Source organism: Chlamydotis macqueenii, chromosome 16, assembly GCF_036417535.1.
Source record: "Chlamydotis macqueenii isolate bChlMac1 chromosome 16, bChlMac1.mat, whole genome shotgun sequence".
NCBI classification, from domain to species: Eukaryota; Metazoa; Chordata; class Aves; order Otidiformes; family Otididae; genus Chlamydotis; species Chlamydotis macqueenii.
This window is the reverse complement of record NC_141571.1, coordinates 4,724,881-4,744,372: the sequence shown is the minus strand read 5'-3', so window position 1 is coordinate 4,744,372 and position 19,492 is coordinate 4,724,881.

Below are 19,492 nucleotides of genomic sequence, written 5' to 3'. Positions count from 1 at the left end.
TACCAGCAGAAGGAATTAGCCTGAAAAATCCATTCCGTGTTCTTTTCCCTGCAATCAGTGCATCCCAAAGCAGGATCCACAAAGTTCAGTCACTGCTGTGTGGAAACTCCTACAGTGTTGATGCAATCAATGGAGAACATGAAGCACGTGGTGGTTACTGTCATCAGTACTTACGTAATATCAAACAGCATGAAGAAATCAGAGAAGTATGCAGATTTCCAAATAACTTTGTCTGCTGGGCATAAGGTGTAAACAACATCTTATATCATACGCATCTCCTGCTTCGCTGGTCTCTTAAATTTGCGTAAGAGGAGGGTTTACATATTTCTTGCAGGGTTACCTTAGTTTTGAGAAACAATGCTGAGGTATCTCTATTCTGATGAACCCCAGGTTCATGTAGATGTAGATTTGCCATCCTCTGTAAACGGGTCCACGTATAACTGACTGTGCATGCAACCTTGGCTTTAGATGGTTTCCTAGTACGAAACACAAACAAGAGCCAATTTTGTACATGAGGGAAATAAGCTGATGGCACAATCTTGAGCTGATTTTGGAAATCAGGCCCTTGTGGGCTGCATCTGTTCAAAACATTCCCAACAAGGCCTAAACAAAGGAAATACCATCCTTGCTTGTGCTGATGGCAAAATATTCCTTATTCCAAAAATCTGATGAAACAGAAGTCTGTCTGTATGAATGACAACTCATCCTGAGTGGAGATGTCTGCAAACCTCAAGTGGAAACTGCTGAAACCATAAAAGTTAACTGTTGATAAGACACAGCTAAGCAGCAAAACAGAAGAGAGAAAGATAGCCTACGGACATCTAACGGAAACTGTCACTAGAGTGTCAGTGTAAAGCTGATCCACACTAGTAACACAAAAGTTTTATGTTGACCCAATCCCTTTGTAAAATACTCAAATCTCTGAGGACTGCATGGAGAGTCACTTCCTCTGTGTGCAGATTTTTTTCCAAGAGATCTCGGGTAACTCCTGTCTCCTACCAGGACAAAAATACTAGGAGAATTGTCTGGTTTAATGCATGTTTGGACTTTTATATAAATCTGTTCTAAAATCTAAAAGTGTACATGGTTATAAGAAGGCAAAATATAAGGGAAAAGTACTAAATAGGCAATAGAGTTGGTTTTGTTTTGTTTATTTTATTTTTCTTCCCAAAAGTTTCACTACTATTGGTGTAACTGTTACGGAGAAAGGAGATGGGTTTCCAAAGCTGGCCACTGAATCCTCTGCCTGCTGCTCATAAAACTAGCTGGATAATTGCATTAGAGGCTCACATAAATGTTCTATTAATGCAGGCTATATTTTGCTTTCCCTAGCAATTTTGAATAGACTGTTTGTCTCTACAGCTTTTCAGTTTTGACTGAAAGGAGAAATCTTTTTGCTTTGCAGCTATGATAAAAAGACAACATTTTCTGTTGAAACTACTTTAAAAAAAAAAAAAACACAAAACAAGATTATTCCTTTAGCAAAATATTAAATTTTCTGTGCAAAACTCATAGTCAATAAAAAGTCTTTCATTGTTTCTAACTCTTTGCTAATTCACTTTAAAGTATATTAGAGAGGGAAGGTTTTTTTCCCAGGTTTTGTTTTCTTTTTCTAACCATCCTTCCTGCATTTGAACATAAGAGGATTTCAGCATTCATTAAAACTGCGATACAGACTGGCTGAAACATGAGCAGCGCAGCATACAGAGTAAAATGCAGTTACATTACAATGACCTTTCATGATTATCTTGTACTCTGTCACAAGTTAAATGAGGTCATTACTGATGTTGCTTGCATTCCTCTTCCTTGGACCATGACTTCAAAGACTAATCGACCCCTTTTGTCACTGGATTCTTGTCAAAATGTTCAGTCCAATCAGGCCCCTAATAACTGCATGCAGGGCAACATTCACAGATGAAAAGAACATGTAGACACATGCCTTATACATAATTAATCCTTCCAATGAACTTTATGAATTTCAAAATTACACAAAATGGAACAAATCCAACAGATAGTCTCCTGTGGGCATATGAGGTCACGTATCCTGCTAGGAGGGCGAGAAAGCGTTATTCTAACATGGATACCCAGCAATTACTCACACTGCTTCATTAATTGATTTATATTCTCTTCCTGCTGCCATCTCTATAGCTAACCTGAGGTCTGACAATGTTAACAAAGACACCAAGACACCTGTCTGTCATCCCAGAAAACGAGAACAAAAACTCTCACTGGAGCCTGAAGAGGTTCTTGCCTTGCTATCAGCACTGCTGTCATTGAGGGGGTAAATTCTGTATCTGGCCAGTTCTAGGTATTCACACAATCAACAAAATGTTCAGATTTCTATCCATAAAGCTCTGCTCCCCACTCCCCACCCCCCCAATAACAGTATTGGAAGTGGAGGTGGGGTGGAGGGAAGGATTCATTCTTGGAAGCATGAATCAGTTGACGATTTTCTTTCTAATGAAATGTTTGCCTAATTCGGTCCTGGCAAGGCCGTGCACATGTGGCAGCCACATCAAACACATGGGCACTGGCACGAAGAGCAGCACGGCCTGAAGTGGTTTTCTGTGCTGCTCCATGCCAGCTGTGTGCTCAAACCCCAGCTCTCACACTTAGGTCTGTCGTCCAAGCACTTATTAGCGTTGCGTTAACTAGCAGTTCTGTTGTATTTGTTCAGAATCAATGAGATTAACCTAGTCTGCTAATAACTATATGGAATTAAGAGGGAGGAGGAAAATATTATATCTATCTCTTCATGTGTTATTACTGATAGGCATCAAAACATGCCAAATGTATCAAAATTAATATTTTACATTGACCTTTCCCAAAAGTTACGGAATTTGTTTGAAAAAAAAAAAACAATAGTTTTCTTTCTTCATGAGTAGATAAAGTTCTAGAAATCTCAATGTTTTCAATATAGGAAAATATCATTCTCCATCCAGCTCTATGCATGTCTTAAAGCCAACACACATCCACAAGTGTGAGGCAAAATCAAACAAAACATTTAAGAGAAAAAAAAAAAAAGTGGAAAACAGTCACAAAACCAGCTTTAAGCATGAGAACTTTAGAAGCTTAATTTCTTGTAGGCAAAATAGCAGGAATTGATTTTTGAGACAGATTATCACAGGAAAGGAAGACTCAAAAGGTCAGCAAGTTCTTTCCCTTGCACAACAGTTGGATAAATATTTCAAGACCACTCCTGATTGATTTCAATCTAATTTGTTGCTAAAAATGTACAGTGAAGGAAATTCTAAGCCTCCTTGGATACATCCTTCAGTGCTTCATAACTTTCATCACTCAATTTTTCCTAATATCTTACATAAATCAACTTGCAGCTTTGTAGTAATTGAATCCAATTACTTTTTTACGTATTCCATCCGACATGGAGAAAAATGTCAGTGTTTCCTTATAAAAGAACTTCTTACATATAACATAAGTAACCACCTCTTAAGCCCCACATACGGTACTCTTGCAAGTATGCACCGGAATAAGATGTCTTTTTTTGCAACCACATACCATCCTTGACTCATCTTCAGTCTGAAAGCTTTTACAAACCCCACGTCCTTTTCTGCACTTTGACCAACTTGCCAGGTAATCATGCATTTCTCTTCTCTCAGCGTGACACTTTGCATTTGGCTTTACTGAATTTCAGCCTCTTAGTTTTAAATATTTCTTCTTTTTATTAGAAAGTTTTGAATTCCAGCATCGTGCTTAAGGACATCTGCAGCCCTTTCCAGCTCACTCTTCTTTGCAAATCTCATGCTTCATCTTTTAAATACATAATCAAAGATACTAATAACACTGTTGACCATACATGAGCCAAGCCCAGTCAGCTACAAAACCACTTCTTTTTATATAACCTCCAAGTCTGACATGGTACCTTTTTTAAATATTAATTTAATGTCTGTCCCCATCCCCCTGCCACCAACTGCACATCTATTCTATGGTCACTTAATCTTGGCAGCATTTCCCTCCTTTGCCTACAGGATACACTGTCAAAAGCCTCATTAAAATTGGGACTTACCATTTTTTTTTTTTCTCCTAAACTACTGAACTGGTTATGCAAGAAAGAATGAAAAACTGGAGAGTCATTATTTATTTCACTTGCAGTAGAATTTAGGCATTTAGCTGAAAGAGCAAACCACACAAGTTACATCTATAGACTTACGCTCTGCAACTTACTCATCGTACCTGGGTAGTTCAGGACCTGCTACTAGATACATCTGTCCCAAAACATCAGAAGCAGCCCTGTACAGTAATTGTTCCCTGAGCATTCTTAAAGAGGTACCAACAGCAAGTGCTTAGTGTAAAGCAAGAACTACAATTCTGTTCAATGAAAAACATGGCACAGGGAGGAGATGTTAGTAACAACAACAGTATGTTTCTGTGTAACAGTCTAGAGGCAGAAGCACTTTCCCAAAGCTAGGAGACATGGGCTGAAGACCTTTTTAACTTTTTAATTTAAAAAAAAAAAAAAAAGAAAAAAAAAATCAAGCCCACATCACCAAATGATTATAAACTCAAAGGCCACAGATGAGCCATTTAAAATAATCACTTGCCATTGGAAAACAGTGGAATGTGCAGACCAACTGCCCAAGAAAATGATGGAAGTTGCACTTAATATAGAAGTTGCACTTCAGAAGTTAGAGGGGGCTCAGAAGACCAGTTTTAAAATAAATAAATAAATAAAGAAAGAAACCATGTTATAGTGAGATGCTTCTGTGTCCCATTCCAGTATCAGAGTGTCTAAGAAGCTGTAATAAAATTTAAAGACCACTCCTGAATGAGGGATGCTGAAAGCCTGGGAAGAGGTAGAGAGAAAAGAATTCTTTTGAAAAGATTATTTTGCAGAGAGACAGCAATGACAGATAATTTTTTCCAAAACAGAATATAGCTACCACTCCTAATAGAAATCATAGGAATAGAGACTGGTATGCACAAAACAGTTAAAACTATATATTTTGCCCTCAACAGTTAGAAGCACAGAACTATAATCTGAAGTAACCACACATACATTTGCCCTGCAGCAATCATATGTCAGTACCAGAGACTAGAAAACAGTAGTTTATAGTAGTCTACACTTAAACTTGAGGTTTTCAGTTTCTCAGTGGTTAGATCCAATTCAGACAAATAAATTCAGAAAACAAACAGCGATACGTAAAATTGTAGCAGCAGAGAGGTACACACACTCCATAGTTATCAGATATGCTACCACTATAAGTAAAAATCAAGTCTGCTGGTACTACATTTTGAGAAGTACAGTTTATAAAGTTGACTCCAACTGGCTACGACGCTTCTCTAGAAGAGGATGTTTTCAAAACAAAATCCACCCTTCACGGAAAGGAGATAGAAGGTCATAATCCTCCCAGAGGAGCCATAAAGAACCCGAGATAAGGGCAGGGAATTTGCTGAAAGCGTGCTCTCGCGCTCAGCCCGACAGACTGTTCTACTTGTTGTCCTCTCCTGCAGATGTAATCTTGAAGGACACAGTCATGTGCCACTGACTCATGGCAATGCTTATGAAAAATAAGCAAAAAGTTTTTTTTCCTCTACATCTTGCACTTTATCAAACATCTGCTTTAATTCATACAGAAACTCCTGATCAGTTTCTGGGAGCACACAGGAAACAAGGCCAGGTTTGGACTCCATTAGTAATGTGGCATGAGATTAGCATTGTTCGTGGGCATCTTCCAAAGCAGCTTAACCAAAGCCCTCATCTTGGTATATATAAACCCCACTCTAGACATAGATCTGAAAATTTAAAATGGACAACCCTGTCATAATGAGGCTGGGGTAGCAGAAGAGATGAACAAATCACTGCAAAAGAAAATTCTGCAGTGAATGAAACCAGACCGCATGATAACCATTGGATAATCCAGCTACCCCCAAATCACTGTTCCCAACCAAAGCACCTCTTTGTGTCTTTGATGCCTGGGAGACCTCAACAGCTACTAACAGGTTTCAAAGGAAAACTGCTTCTACATTCAGTATCCTGATGAAGCATTTCAGGAATGAAGTGCCAGCCTCTCCGTAGATAAGATTTGTTACTGGGATTCTATCAATAAACTTTATTTTGTTTCATTTCTGTGTCTTCCATCAAGGAATGTTAGCCTCAGTGCTAGAAGATCAGGTCTAATGACAAGGTAACATTTTATAGCTATGCTGAGATGACCTAGAAAAAAAACAACCTTGACTTCAGTAGTTGTAATTTTTTATATAAGAGTGATACACTACCTAAAAACCTTACTTTTTAGAGATTTAAAAAGCTGAAGCCAGGCCAAGACAAATGAGTAAACATTTAAATTCTATTTTAAAAGCAGATTTTGAACACCAGTACCAACAGAGCATGGTTCTGAGGAGCTGCGTATAGACCTTGGATCATATTATCTCCAGAGACAGATCTCCCCTTCTGCTGCTGTCCCTCTTTTGTTCATCTTTAAGGTTAAGCAAAGAGGAGGATTAGCTCTGAGATTTCCCCAGAGACCCTTACAAACTGCGTACCGGGGGACCTCAGGAGACTTGTATGTAAAGACAACACCGAGATTCTACTCAGAAGTATAATAGTTTCAAAAGACTTTTAGCAGGGCCATAAAGAAAGCGTGCCAGTATGCACAGGGATTTACCAGCGCTAGTCCCGTGCCTGTTTTCCACCCACAGACTCAAATGAAAATCCCAGGAGCCTGTACAGGAGACGGTGGCTATTAGGCAACTATTTAGTTTTTTGTACCATGTTTATTTGGGGTAGAAAAGGTCATGTCATATAAGCAGTGATGACATTACAGCCAAAATCTGATAGTTTTGTCAGTACAAATGCTCTTACACTGGTGACTCTTGTTGGAATAACTAAATTGGCCAAAAATCACAAACCAGCCCATCTCTGCCCATCACATCCCAGTTAGCAGATGTCGGTACTGTAATGCAGGCTGTTTGCTGAACTATAAGCATAGGTTTTCTATTACAGAACAGAGCCCTGAAACAAACCTGCAATCAACTCAAAAGTCAGAAACTGTAGAATTAAAAAAAAAAAAAGTAAAAACAAAAACCAAACTGACTGGCTCTTTGTTTCTTCTCATTTCCCTAATGGTACCAGATTAACTTTGGAAGTAGCCACAGGGAAAACAGGTAGAGAATGAAAGCCTCCCAGTTTAAATTGTCAACATCTTGATACCTCTGGCAGGGATATAACATTCGCAGATCTCAAGAATTGGAGGCCATTCAGCTGGAAACTTTGGCATGTGACTCTAATTCCTGCCCACTTGTATTTGAGAAAAACCTATGTGGCTATATTTATTTAAGAGATGGCTTAGTTTTATCTTCCAGGCCAAGTGCCAGTGCTCCTCATCAAGCTCTGGCTCCCAAAGTTCCTCCTGCAATTACAGCTAAATCAAACCCTGTTCCCTCCCCGTCCTTAATGCTGAAAGCAAATCTCAAACTGCTCCAACGCTCCACTCCAGGGCTCCTTCTGTGATGGAGGGAAAGGATGCAATTTCTATCTAGCTATGAATAAAGAATTCAGCTATTAAGATTTTCTCAGTTTTGCATGAAGTTTGAGACCGGGCACAGTGGGGAAAAAAGAACAAAGAGGTTTAACTGGAACACAGATAAGCAGTTTTGAAACATTTACTAACAGAGAGAGGAGGGTGAGACACTTATCACTCGTGAGGATTCATGGAACAACAGACATGCCTTCATTTAGCAAAACGATCTATAAACAAGGTTATGAAGTAGCACAGCTGTATTTATTAGCTTTTATACTATTTTGAAGACTAAAGTGACTCCTGTGCACTGGATTAAAGGAAAAAGCCATAAAAATTACAATACTAAGCATACACAGTATTCTTTATAAATAGAATAAATAGTTTTTGGAATACTTTCTTCCTAGAAAGAAGAATAGACTTTCTAAGTTTGTTATTTCTAAAGCAAAAAAGGACTCTCAAACACAGCCAACTTCTCTGTGCTACAAGTTCCTATTACAGCCTTCATCTTCCTGAGTTTCTGCAGAGCTCAGAAAGAAAAAGCCCGATTTACCTATTTTGGAATTCAGCTTTTTAAACCTCGTACAGGAGGAGGAGCGCATTGAAAAGGTATGGAGGAGGAAATACTAGGAGCTCCTCCTCAAGTACTTTCCTATATGAATAGATTTACCAGAAGTCATTTTATGAAGGTTGCATAGTGGTCTTGCTACACCGCTTTCTGTGTGCTTTAGCCCCAGACTGTAAAAGAAACCTAGCCATTAGAAAACATGAGGTTCAGGGCTCTGGATAGAACTTGGGTCACCTCAGCACAGCCCCAGGACACACTATCGAGACTTCTGAATGCTCTCACAAGACAGAGGAAGCAGGAGTCCAAAGCGAAAAACCCCTGCTCCTCACAAGCAAGAGGAGGTGGGCTTCCTAGTTCATTGCTAAGCAGCAACAGTGCAATCCAGTAATCTCATCTACAGTGATAAAACATTTGCAATCAATGCATTTACCCTAAATTGAGAGCACCACAACATAAAACAAAGCCAACATGGTCTGTTTAAGATAACAGTGATGAAAATTCATTATGTCAAATACCAATAGAATGAAGGACTGTCAGCAGAGAGACAGGAAAACCTAGGATCTGGAAAGCCTTCTGACAGTGGTTTTTTGCCTTACTGACTGCAGAAGGATAAGGACAAGGATAACCAGCCTTCTAATTCAGGTGAATTATTTAGTGTCTACAGGTGTGGTTCTGCAAAAGCTATAACTCCTCACTCCCTGCCTCCATCCCCGTGCTATGTTTATGACGATTCCCTTGTGCTTCTCTGAATTTGCCATGAACTCATTCAAGGAGCTAAACCAAAAGAAAATTAATCACACAACAAATGCCGATAGTTTGCTGCCAGCTTAGCTCCCTGAAGCAACTTACCAAGCGTTTGACCTGATGCAAGAGAAGAGGGCGACCGGGGCTGCATGGGACTGTGTGTGCATGCATGGTTTTGGATTGCTTAAAGAGTTTAAGTCAAATACATTCCACACTTCAGGGTTTATTAAAAGCAAAACAAAAGCTTGTCTTCCTGAAATAAGTTGTCTTTTGTAAAGGCTATGGCCAAAAAAAAATTTGTTCCTATTTTGTTAATAGCATTGTGGTTTAAGCAGCATTTCTTTAAAAATATTTTCTGGCATATGACAATACAAATTCAGGGTCACTAGATCCAGATAGGCTATCTAGTCTATGGGAAATTGGCTAATAAAAATGAAATTGAACTTTCATTACCAAAATAAATTAAAAATAAGTAGGAGGAGATATTAAAAGACAGAAAACAGCCGTAGGGGGAAGAATATTGAAAAAATGAAAGGGTTAAATAAGTACGGGGATAACTTCAATCATTTGATGCAGGAACAAACAGGCGTAAACAAAACAAGAACATTTCAAAGATGAAATAGATGAGGAAAGAAAACCATCAGAAACCATAGAAATAAAATTAAACCAATTGAAAACAATGAAATGTTGCAGGTAGTTCAGATTACCTACTGGTAGAACCACACTTTAGAGAAGTTCACCTGTCCTTCCTAATGGTACAGAGAGCATAGATACCTGTGCACTTAAAAAAGAGTTAGTTCTGAGTCTTTGGTTAGGTATTTAAATTCAAGCCCTAATTATTACCTCTGTAAAGTTTTTTTTAAACATTCTTATTCTGCGCTCACTTACGACATCTGCACATTTCCCATAAATACCTCCTGTACAATTTATTTCAGTACCTCAAAATCAAACCTTCAATCCATTGCAAGAAGCAATCTGAAACCCAAAGAGGTAAAGCAGCTGAAGAGACGCGATTTGCAGGAGCAAGACATGACTAGCTGTCAGTCCAAAATAATGTTTGTTAGGGCCTCTAGTGGGTAAACGGGCACTAGCAGAAGTCTATGGGTTGCTAAATTCAAATATAGTCAACTTTAGCTTTCAAACGCTTGCTTAGCTCCTGTACAGGTGAGGGACGATATCCAATAATGCCATTTCTGAAGTGCTCTCAGATGTAGAGCATCCTCACTCCCGCAGCCCGAACAGGAAGATGTTCAGTATCTCCTCTCGTCTCCCATTCATCTGTATTTTTAATACACACAAGCCCAGTCCTGTTGCCAGGAAGGCAAAGAAAAGGTCAACAAACTCCTTTGCTGCAAGTTAGTTTGTCAAACTCCGTTTTCGGCAGCATGACTTTACATGTTAATGTGAGTGTTTGCCTCCGTGTCAATAGTGCCTATTGTGTGCATTTGTAGCACAAGATTTATGGTAAAGCTTGCAACATTTTTCAGGAATAATAAGCGTTTATTCACCATCCCAGGTCTATAAGCAGAGGCCTGACAAGTAATTATTGACACATTGTGCAGAAATAAAAGCGGTGGGCGAGCTGCTGTTGCGAATGGCAGCGTGGGTAGGGGGAAGGAGTGGCTGTGTCAAAGGAGTGACAGCCTTGGTGCCCAACATTGTCAAAGCCGACGTTGACTTGCACTGTTCTGCGTGCCTGACTGTATTTGTGCTCCCTGTCACTTGGGTGTGACATGCCAAAACATGAGGAGTGCTCCTTTTCTCATGCTAATGCTTTGTAATGACAGCTTTGTGATCCCCGGGCTGTGTTAGTGCTCAACAAGTCAAGGTGTGACAGGCAGCAGACCCCTTTGTCAGCAAGTGCTGTACTGCCCTCGTCAAATACCATATTTCTCCCCAGACTAAAATGGACCTAATGCCTGAGAGAACACTAGCATCACTGAGCAGACATGGGGGATATCGACCATACGTGTACCCGTATGCACAGCCCTGAGCAACGTGTTCCCTGGTCGCACGCCATGCTAATTTATCTGTCTTTATCACAGATCTCTGTGTCGCCATGAGATGAGAGAGATGGAATTTGAAAATCTATTCCCAAGCCATTTTTCATGAGCTGCTTCCCTCTTTGGGGTTGAAAACTGCTTTCCGCTGTTGCATGGGGAACAACTCGTTAGCTTCAAGCTAAGCCTCAGAAAGCTATGCAGCAGTTTTATGGTGTTTCAGCATAACTGGTAAACTCTGCTCAGAATTAATTCAGCCTCTGAACAGCACAAGGCATCACCAGACAGGATTAGGATGTATTAGCAAAGCAGTGTGAAGGAAGGTTGCACGACGCCTACTTATGTTATGCTTGGCTGTAAAACTGAAAGTCACATTAGCACCAAGTTCATCCAGAAAAACAAAGCAGCCCTAAAACCGTGTTTTATATGTGAAAGAAAGCTTGGCAGGAAAGGGCAGAGTTCAGGCTGCCTAGACTAAGCAACGAGTTGGCTTCATGGGATTTGGAGTTTGCAAATGGCTTGAAGAAGTACATGAGCTTGGCTACTTACATGAAGTTTATCCAAATGATCCAAAACTCAATGATCAGCAAAGCTGAGCTAGGAAACTTGCCAGAAGAGGTTTTTTTTCACAAGATTTATGGTTCTTCCTGCTTCTTGTTCCCAGGCATAACCAGGAAGTGAGCTGAGTAAAAATGGAAAATATTTTTTAGAAAAGTTATGAATCTCTTTTTCAAAGGTCAAATAAGTTCATGGTAAAAATTTTATGGCACCTTTCAGATCTTTTTTTTTGTTCCTTATCCAAGTTTTACCCAGCTGCTGAGTGATAGATTATTAATCTGGAATGTTCAAGGTATTGATGAGAAAGACAAAGAACAAGCTAACTACAATCCAAAGTCAAAGCCATCATATTAGAAATCACAGGTTACTGTAATTATTTCTTATCCCCAGTGACATCACTGGGGACTAAAGATCCCATTACCTTAGGCATCCCAACACAGAATGACAATCTGCTCCAAACAGCTTGGTCCAAGATTTCAGCATACTAAGCATGGGGGGCAGGGGTAAGGGGGAGAGGAGAGCTTGAATGTGAATTGCTTACGATCTGAATTCTAGTGCAGAAGTTGAGATTTTCAAAGCTGTCTATAACATCTGGACACCATCGCTCTCCACAGAGGTACCACCATCTCATGAATTCACAGAGCCGCGTTACAATCTTTTTCCTGCTCTATCACCCCACATGTCAGATGTAGCTGAACTATGATCTGCTGAGCAGCTGAATCAGGGAGGGAAACACAATGGTACTGCACAGCAGGAGTGACGATGCTCAAAGGACGCTGCTTGAAGGTACTTGCCCAGCTGCAACGCAGAGTTGAAGCCCAAACCCACCACAAAGCCCAGTGAACCAGACAGCCATTCCTGCCATGTGATTTAACCCAGCACAGTCTTGCAAGTCTCAACTTACAGGAAGTTCAGGTGTCTGCACTCACATCAAGCCTGAAGAGCAGCCTCCGGAGCTTGAAAAATGTGGTACTTGGCTTTAACTGTAAGGAAAGGCAACGGTTTTGCCCTCACCCTTCAATGTGCTCATATGATTACATTAGCAAAGATTATCCAACAGAACCTGTAGTTTTGCGTTCCCACTCCTTGCTTTACCCAATATCTCAAGATTTCTGTACAACATATTTGGCTCTGTTCTAGCACCTTGTGACATATCTAGTGTCCCTGAGACGGGCAGGGTATTTCTCTTTCAAAGCGTTTTTAGGTGCTGATCTAAGTGTCGATAAAATCTGAAAACTAATTTATTTTCCTATTTCCTATCAGATCATTCATTGGCTCCTGGGGAATTAAAATACCTGTAGGAACTTTTAATTAGTCTGAAGCTGGATTCAACTGCACAAGAAGAGCTTTATAAAGCTTCAGCCAGGTCCACAGTCTGAACAGTTCAAACAAAGCAGCAAACTTCTGAGATCAACGTAGGCTAGAAACAAGCACTCCATCCACTCGGGAGCCCAAGTGTCTTTCTGTATCTGAGGGCTGACCTGCATTTTCTTCTGCTCTTTCAGTCCCCACTCTTGACTAGAATTAGCCTAAGTCCAATGATTTTTCGCAGCTTTCTCTGCAGATCCTATTATTCTTCTTCTGACTTCTGAAATCCTCTTTTTTTCCAACAATGTGCTCTCATCTTTGCAAATAACAACTTGCAATGAACCATTAGCTGTACCTGCTGTTCCCATCCAGTACTTCCATACGCAGAGAAACTCATTGGATGGCTTTAGAGGCTCTATTTGCACCTTTTATTTTGCTGACATCACTAATTACCCTCTCTTTCTAGGTTTATCTTTGTCTTCTTGGAGCCTGGGCTCCACAAGCAAAATCAAAATAGGTCAGTGCCATTTCCCTCCCTTACCTTTCTTGGCGTGCCTAACTACTTTCCCCTCCTTAAATCTAAATTTCCTAGATAACATATCTCAAATGCTAGAGATTTCAGATGGGCCAGGGTCACAGGCCTCAAAGTCTTGATATATGCAGATTTTCTTGGAGAGGAAATGGGAGTAATAAAGAGAAAGTGGTGTAAAACTCAGCCGGAGTAACATCATCAAACCGAGCTCATCTGGCCAGGGCTGATCAGAAATAGAAGATTCTGCAGGTCTCCAGCAACTAATCAATGTGCTGATACAAATCTGCCTTCAGCTGTTTGGAACCACTCTGTTAAATTGTCTTGCTATTAGATATTCATTTTACATGTCCAGTAAGACCCAACTTCACAGCTAAGCCTGCCTCAAATCTACCTAGAGAAAGGCAGGGAAGGGAGGGACCATGCCGTCCCGGGTGGAACTCAGTTGGGTTCCAAGGGCTCCAGCAAAGCCCGTGGTTGCGCTTAGTTGGTGTAGTACCAGTCAGAAGCCAACATTTTCTGTAAACAGACTGAGGATATTTGCCACATAAATTGTGGTTTAATCAACAAAAGAAAACCTTAGATTTTGCTTGATCTATTTTAATTTAATTAACGCAAACGTTCCAGGACAAGAGGATATTTTACTGTAAGTGTTACTGGGAGAACTACTTCTGGCAAGGCTTGCATCGACACTAATACAGACTGAGAATGGAATGACAGGCTTCTGTGCTTGGGCTGCCACAGACACACGTTGCACCGAGCTGCCTTGGGGCCAGCAGGAGATGCAGAACTGCCAATTTTAATCAAAGGCATTATGGCCCAAAGGCAACTCACCTGCCCGTGTGCCGGGAGAGGTGCTGCCCAGCATGGGAATCTCCAGCATGCTGTGCCAAACACAGTCTGCCACTTCCTTTTAGTGTGAAACCATTTGGAACGTCCCTCCGCTTTCCCCTCCCCCCCTTAAAAGTGATGATATTGATGGATGGGCAAGGTCCCGTACGTGGCAGCCGTGAGATATACAAACATACTGCTCAGTGAGGGTAAGCCTGTGATGTCTATGCTCTAACATTTTAGTCCATTGGGAAGGGAGATTGCTTTTCAACAGGTTGACAGGGCGCAGCTGCTGAGCTCTTTGGAAACCGTTCTGTCTCCTCTTGGCTCCAGTCTCTCTGGGGCACAGCAGCATGGCAAGCCAACATTGATAGCCGCGTGGACTTGAGGGCAAGAAGCATGCTTTCCAATTAATAGAGATTTGCATGGGATTTTGACCAATGTGTCCATCTACTGTCTGGTACATCAAGAGAGCTGAGGTGGTACGAAGCTATGCTGGGTGATGGATGGACATGTCTGCTGGGCCCTGCAGGACTGGGGTGGGGAGAAGGGGACACAGGAGGATGCGATATCGAGGGTCCAGGCAGCTTTGGTGAATAACACATGTGACCATTCATCTTCAGCAACTAAAGTTTGGCTTTTGGTGGTTAAATTGCAGAAGATATGGTCAAATGCAAGGCTCAGGGAATATAACACAAAGCGTGTATTTACTCTGCCTTGGCTTAGACATCAGTTTAAACCATACAGATGTTATTTTAAACTCCAGTGCTTACAAATAGCATTATGTTTACTAATCGTTAGCATAAGCCTGCAGCTGAACACTCTTTAAAGTTTTTCTCCTCCTTTGGATTTTGGTGGTGCCAAAAGTCACCATCTCCATCAACACAGTGCCCTGGTATATACTGTAAAACTACGCAGGGAAAGCAAAGCAAAGCTTCCCCCAAAAGCTATGGCATCCATAAGCAAGAGAGAAGTGCAAGAGGGGATGCAGAAAGCAAGAACGTTTTCAAACCCACAGGATAATCACAGGACAATCAAGAACAACACCCAGATCTTCCAAATCTGAGGTCACAAACTGGCACACTCATGTGTACACAAATGCACAAGCATGAGTGCACATATACTATAGCTACATAGACATCTATTCCCAGATAAAAGTTAAATTAAAATGAAATTTGGATTAAAATTGGGTAATTATTGACCTACTGAAATAATTTCATAACGAATCTTAAGAAAATTAAATGGCTAGGTTAAGCCAAAAAGAAATCCAGACAAATTATGATTTAGCCTACATTTATAGTATCCCCCTGACTTCATCTCTGCTCTGGAGTGATGCAAATTCCTTTGGTTAAGGTATTTGACTGTTCTGGGCCCAGGCTGACTTATAGTTAGTGATACCATACTTTAAAAAAAAAAAAAAATTCCTAATCTGAGGGGGTTTGGTTACTAGGTTCACATTTGCCACTAACTTTTAGATACTTTTTGCAGTTTTCATGAAGACTTAAGTCAAATGTTGGTTCATATTTCACACTTGGGAACGACCAGAAAAAAAAAAGCTATCTTGCACATCCTAATATTCTGGCCTGGAAACATTCTGGTCTGATCCAACGTTTCCTCTTAGAGCGTTTTGTTTTGGATGTGAGCTATTGTAGTGATTGCTCTGTTACTCCAGGCATCGGGAGCCCAACGAACACACATTACATAGCACTGAAAGGCACCCAGTTTACAGGTAAGAGCCGTTTGAGCCTCCACCCGTATCTCTGTGACCACAAGATCAGACCTTCTGCCAACTGCAGAGGGAGGGTCTATAACTCAACAAAACCAGAGCCAGCACAGCCTGGCTGGCCTCGTTGGGTTTGAGGGTGCCTGGAGAGTAACTTAGGCATGTAATCAGCTGGTCCTAAGCCCTGTCTCATAGCAGTATGTGATCATGATTTGAGCAATCACAGTACACGTAAGTAGAAGCAAATATTTGTGTCAACAGGAGGAAGATCAAGTGTCCAACCACAAATATCTAGTGGAGAAAATTATATTCCAGTTTCTTTACTAACGCATTGATTTCCCAAGTAAAGAAATCCATTCTGCCAGCCCAATAAGTGCTTTTTGTAGCCCTACACTGTTGCCAGGCCTCGTTTCCACATTCCTTTTAATTAGACCATACTGCTGTTTAACAGTAATCAGCAAGAGGCCTTGCAGAGAGGCCTTTCAAGGTAACTTTGAAGGTTTATAAACATGCAAAGACCAATTTTATCCACACTGAACGTAACACATCTGAAGTTCGGAGCCTTCCAAGTCCTGCTGAGCCATTCTATTTTCCAGAAAGCAAGAGACTTTGAAACATTCTGCTCATCTGACACAGTTATCAGGTACCTATTTACATGCAAATACAATAAAGTGGTATTTGCAGTTAAATATAAGATCACTCTAACCTAGCTGTCATGGAACTGGTTTCCTCTTAGTCATCTTTTTTCTTCTTTAAATGAAAGTACTCTAAAAATATTGTCGCATGTAACAGATCCTTGTTGAACAGGCCAGGCCAGTTCAGTGAGTCTTGGAAAGGGAAGCGGTACCAGACAAACCACTTTGGCTAATATAATTTGGACAGGTGCATGGCTGATCTACAGGCTGATCCAGTCTCCATCAAGTTCAAAACAAAGGAAGGCAAACCAAGGACATCCTTCCCCTCTCATCATTATACATTTACTTATTCAGCACAGTCCTCTCTTCATGCCTCTATGGAAATATATATTACATAGCCTTAATTTTCCAACCATAATAATTCATTTGTAAACTTCTAGGAAATTCCATTAGTACAAGATCTCCTTTAATTGAGCTTCACAACATCTGGTGAACACGACAACAGTATCACTCACAAAAAAAACCCTTTCAAGCTGAATTTCTAGTAGGTTTTCAGGGAAGATAGAAGGACATCGTGGGAAAGCCAAACACTGATCAGCATACAGCAAAAGTTGTACACCACTCCAGGGATGCCAGGGTGAGTAAAACCACTTCAAAACTTTTTGTCTCTAATTTATGACAGCTGATACAATTGGTAGAATGAGGAAACAGCCTGATTGATCAAAAGTAGTACAAAGCCTTGTATACAAAGGACCAGTTTTACTTCCATTGAAATTATTGACAAAACTCCTATTGTCTTCAGTAAGGCATAATTTCGATTCCAAGTTTTGATGACGGCACAGTTTGAAGGCCTGCCATAATGCCTTCCTTCACATACTTATGCTTCTGAAACCACCCACACACAGATAATACACATAGTGGGACTGGGCCATCTTCCACTCCACCCCCAGTAGTATTGCACAAACGTCCCAGTCCTGTCCTGCTGTTAACTGACACCCTCGGTGTTAAACACGTTCACTACAACAATAATTTATTCATTACTGCTAACGTAACCCACACCAGCCCAAGGAATTCCAGAGTAATAGCGCAATTCAAGCTTACCTCTGATCCAACTTCCCAGCTGCAAAAAGGAAAACAGCTTGGCGTTCCACACAGTTCCTTTAAAAACCACACTAAAATGAAACAGAAATATGAATTAATGTCTTTCTGCTTATCAGTTCCTTCAGTGGTTGTTCAGTCTGCCTGGCCAGGACAGTTCCATATATATTTAAAATATCAATCTAATCTGCCCAAAGAGCTATTGATTTATCAGCTCCATCTCAGTGTCACTATTGAATGTCTTCAGAAATCTGCCAAATATGTCTATCCTTTCCACTACTTCTATCAGTCCTCCCTCCTCAATGTCAGCTCATCTATTGATCCAAAAGCAGTTCTGGTCTTCCAATCTACTAGCTCTCTCTCCTCTCTTCATATTAGAGATGCACTCGTAATTGGTGCATAAAATCTAAGGGTAATACTGGCACTCCGTCCCCAAGAACATTCATCGTATCAGTCCAGTTCACTGAAATAAAATTTATGAAATGGAAATGGGGGGGGGGGGGGGGGTGAGGCAAAGTAGAGAGAGAGAATAATTTTTAAAATATATGAGTAATAAAGAAGGAGAAAGTGTATCTTCCCCCTAGTGTATATTCTTCTTATTAATTTCAGTGCATATTTTGAAGAGTAGCCCAAATTTGCTGGGGATTCAGTTTCTACTAAAAGTCAAAAGAAGTTCAGAACTTCCTTCAGGCTACCTTGCACAATTTGAGCTCTGTGTGCTAGAACCCATCCCATCCTTTTTCCATTAGCCTGACCCAAAGCCCTTTGTAGAGACATCTCTTGAGACATATTCATCGTTCTGTCCACACACTACATCCGTATATCAATCCAGAAAAGAGGCTTCCGTCACAATTCATGCAAAATATACAAAAAATACACTAAGCGACAACTTGAGGAGTGAAGAGTCACCCATTCAACCAGTGACTGGCTGCTATTTTTGAGTTCAATTAATCCATAAACAATGATTGTTCCCTGTTTGCCAATGTGTTCTAGTCACCCATCACTTATCTACCAAACTTCTGCAAGAGCACAAGGCAGAAAGGGGAGCTGTCGTTTGTTTACATCTGCGCTGCTTTGTGAAGTCAGTGACATCTGGAAGTTTGACACACCAGTACAAGGCAATCCCCAGTAGAAATGAACAGCTCCCATTTACAGGATGTCTTTCACACACTGTTCTGCTGATAACAGAGAAGTGACTCAAGGAGCCAGCTGACAGGGAAACAAACTTAGCTTAACCTCTCCTTCCAAATTCCATTTTAATGGTCAATTCATGGCTTAAGAAGAGTCCAAAATCTTTAGAGACTTGAATTCAGTTACCCAAATTTTTCAGTAATGGGATTTCCTCTGAGTAAATGCCATATGAAAATAGACTTTATTTAAGGAAGCATTTCACAAGCCTACTAATTATTCTGCATGCAAACAGGCAGAGGGGCAGCAGTCATGGGGGTAATCTCCCCAACAGCCCTGTTCCTGGAAGGACGTGCACTTTGGGGAATGCTAGATTAGGCAAAGTGTCGGTGTAACCACTCTTTATTTAAGAACAGAAGAAAGACTGTGTCCTACCATATCTGTTTGGGGGATTAAATATACCAAAAAAGTACCTGGAGCTTTTGAAATGCTTTGTAAAGTAAAACAATAAATTTGATTAAATTATAGAACAAACTTATAAACGTGAAAATTAATCAACTTCTGTTTCTAAAATGCATTTAACAATTGCTTTTACTATACTGAAATGTAACACACTCAGAAATCAACTGTGAAATGAACTGCTGGTATTTAGTTGCATCTATGTATATTTAGATTTTACTGATAAAAACACTGACTAAGGATATTGTATTCAGGTCTCTGTTTTTTCTTTTTTTTTTTTTTTAACCAATTATACTGCTAAAAATTTTAATGAAGACTCACTTATACTTGTGTAAAGATTACTTTCTCCAGCGTAATTATGTTGCTATGAATACAGAATTGAACACATCTTTAGAAAGCAACCTTATGTAACCATACCTGTAGAGGATTCTGGACT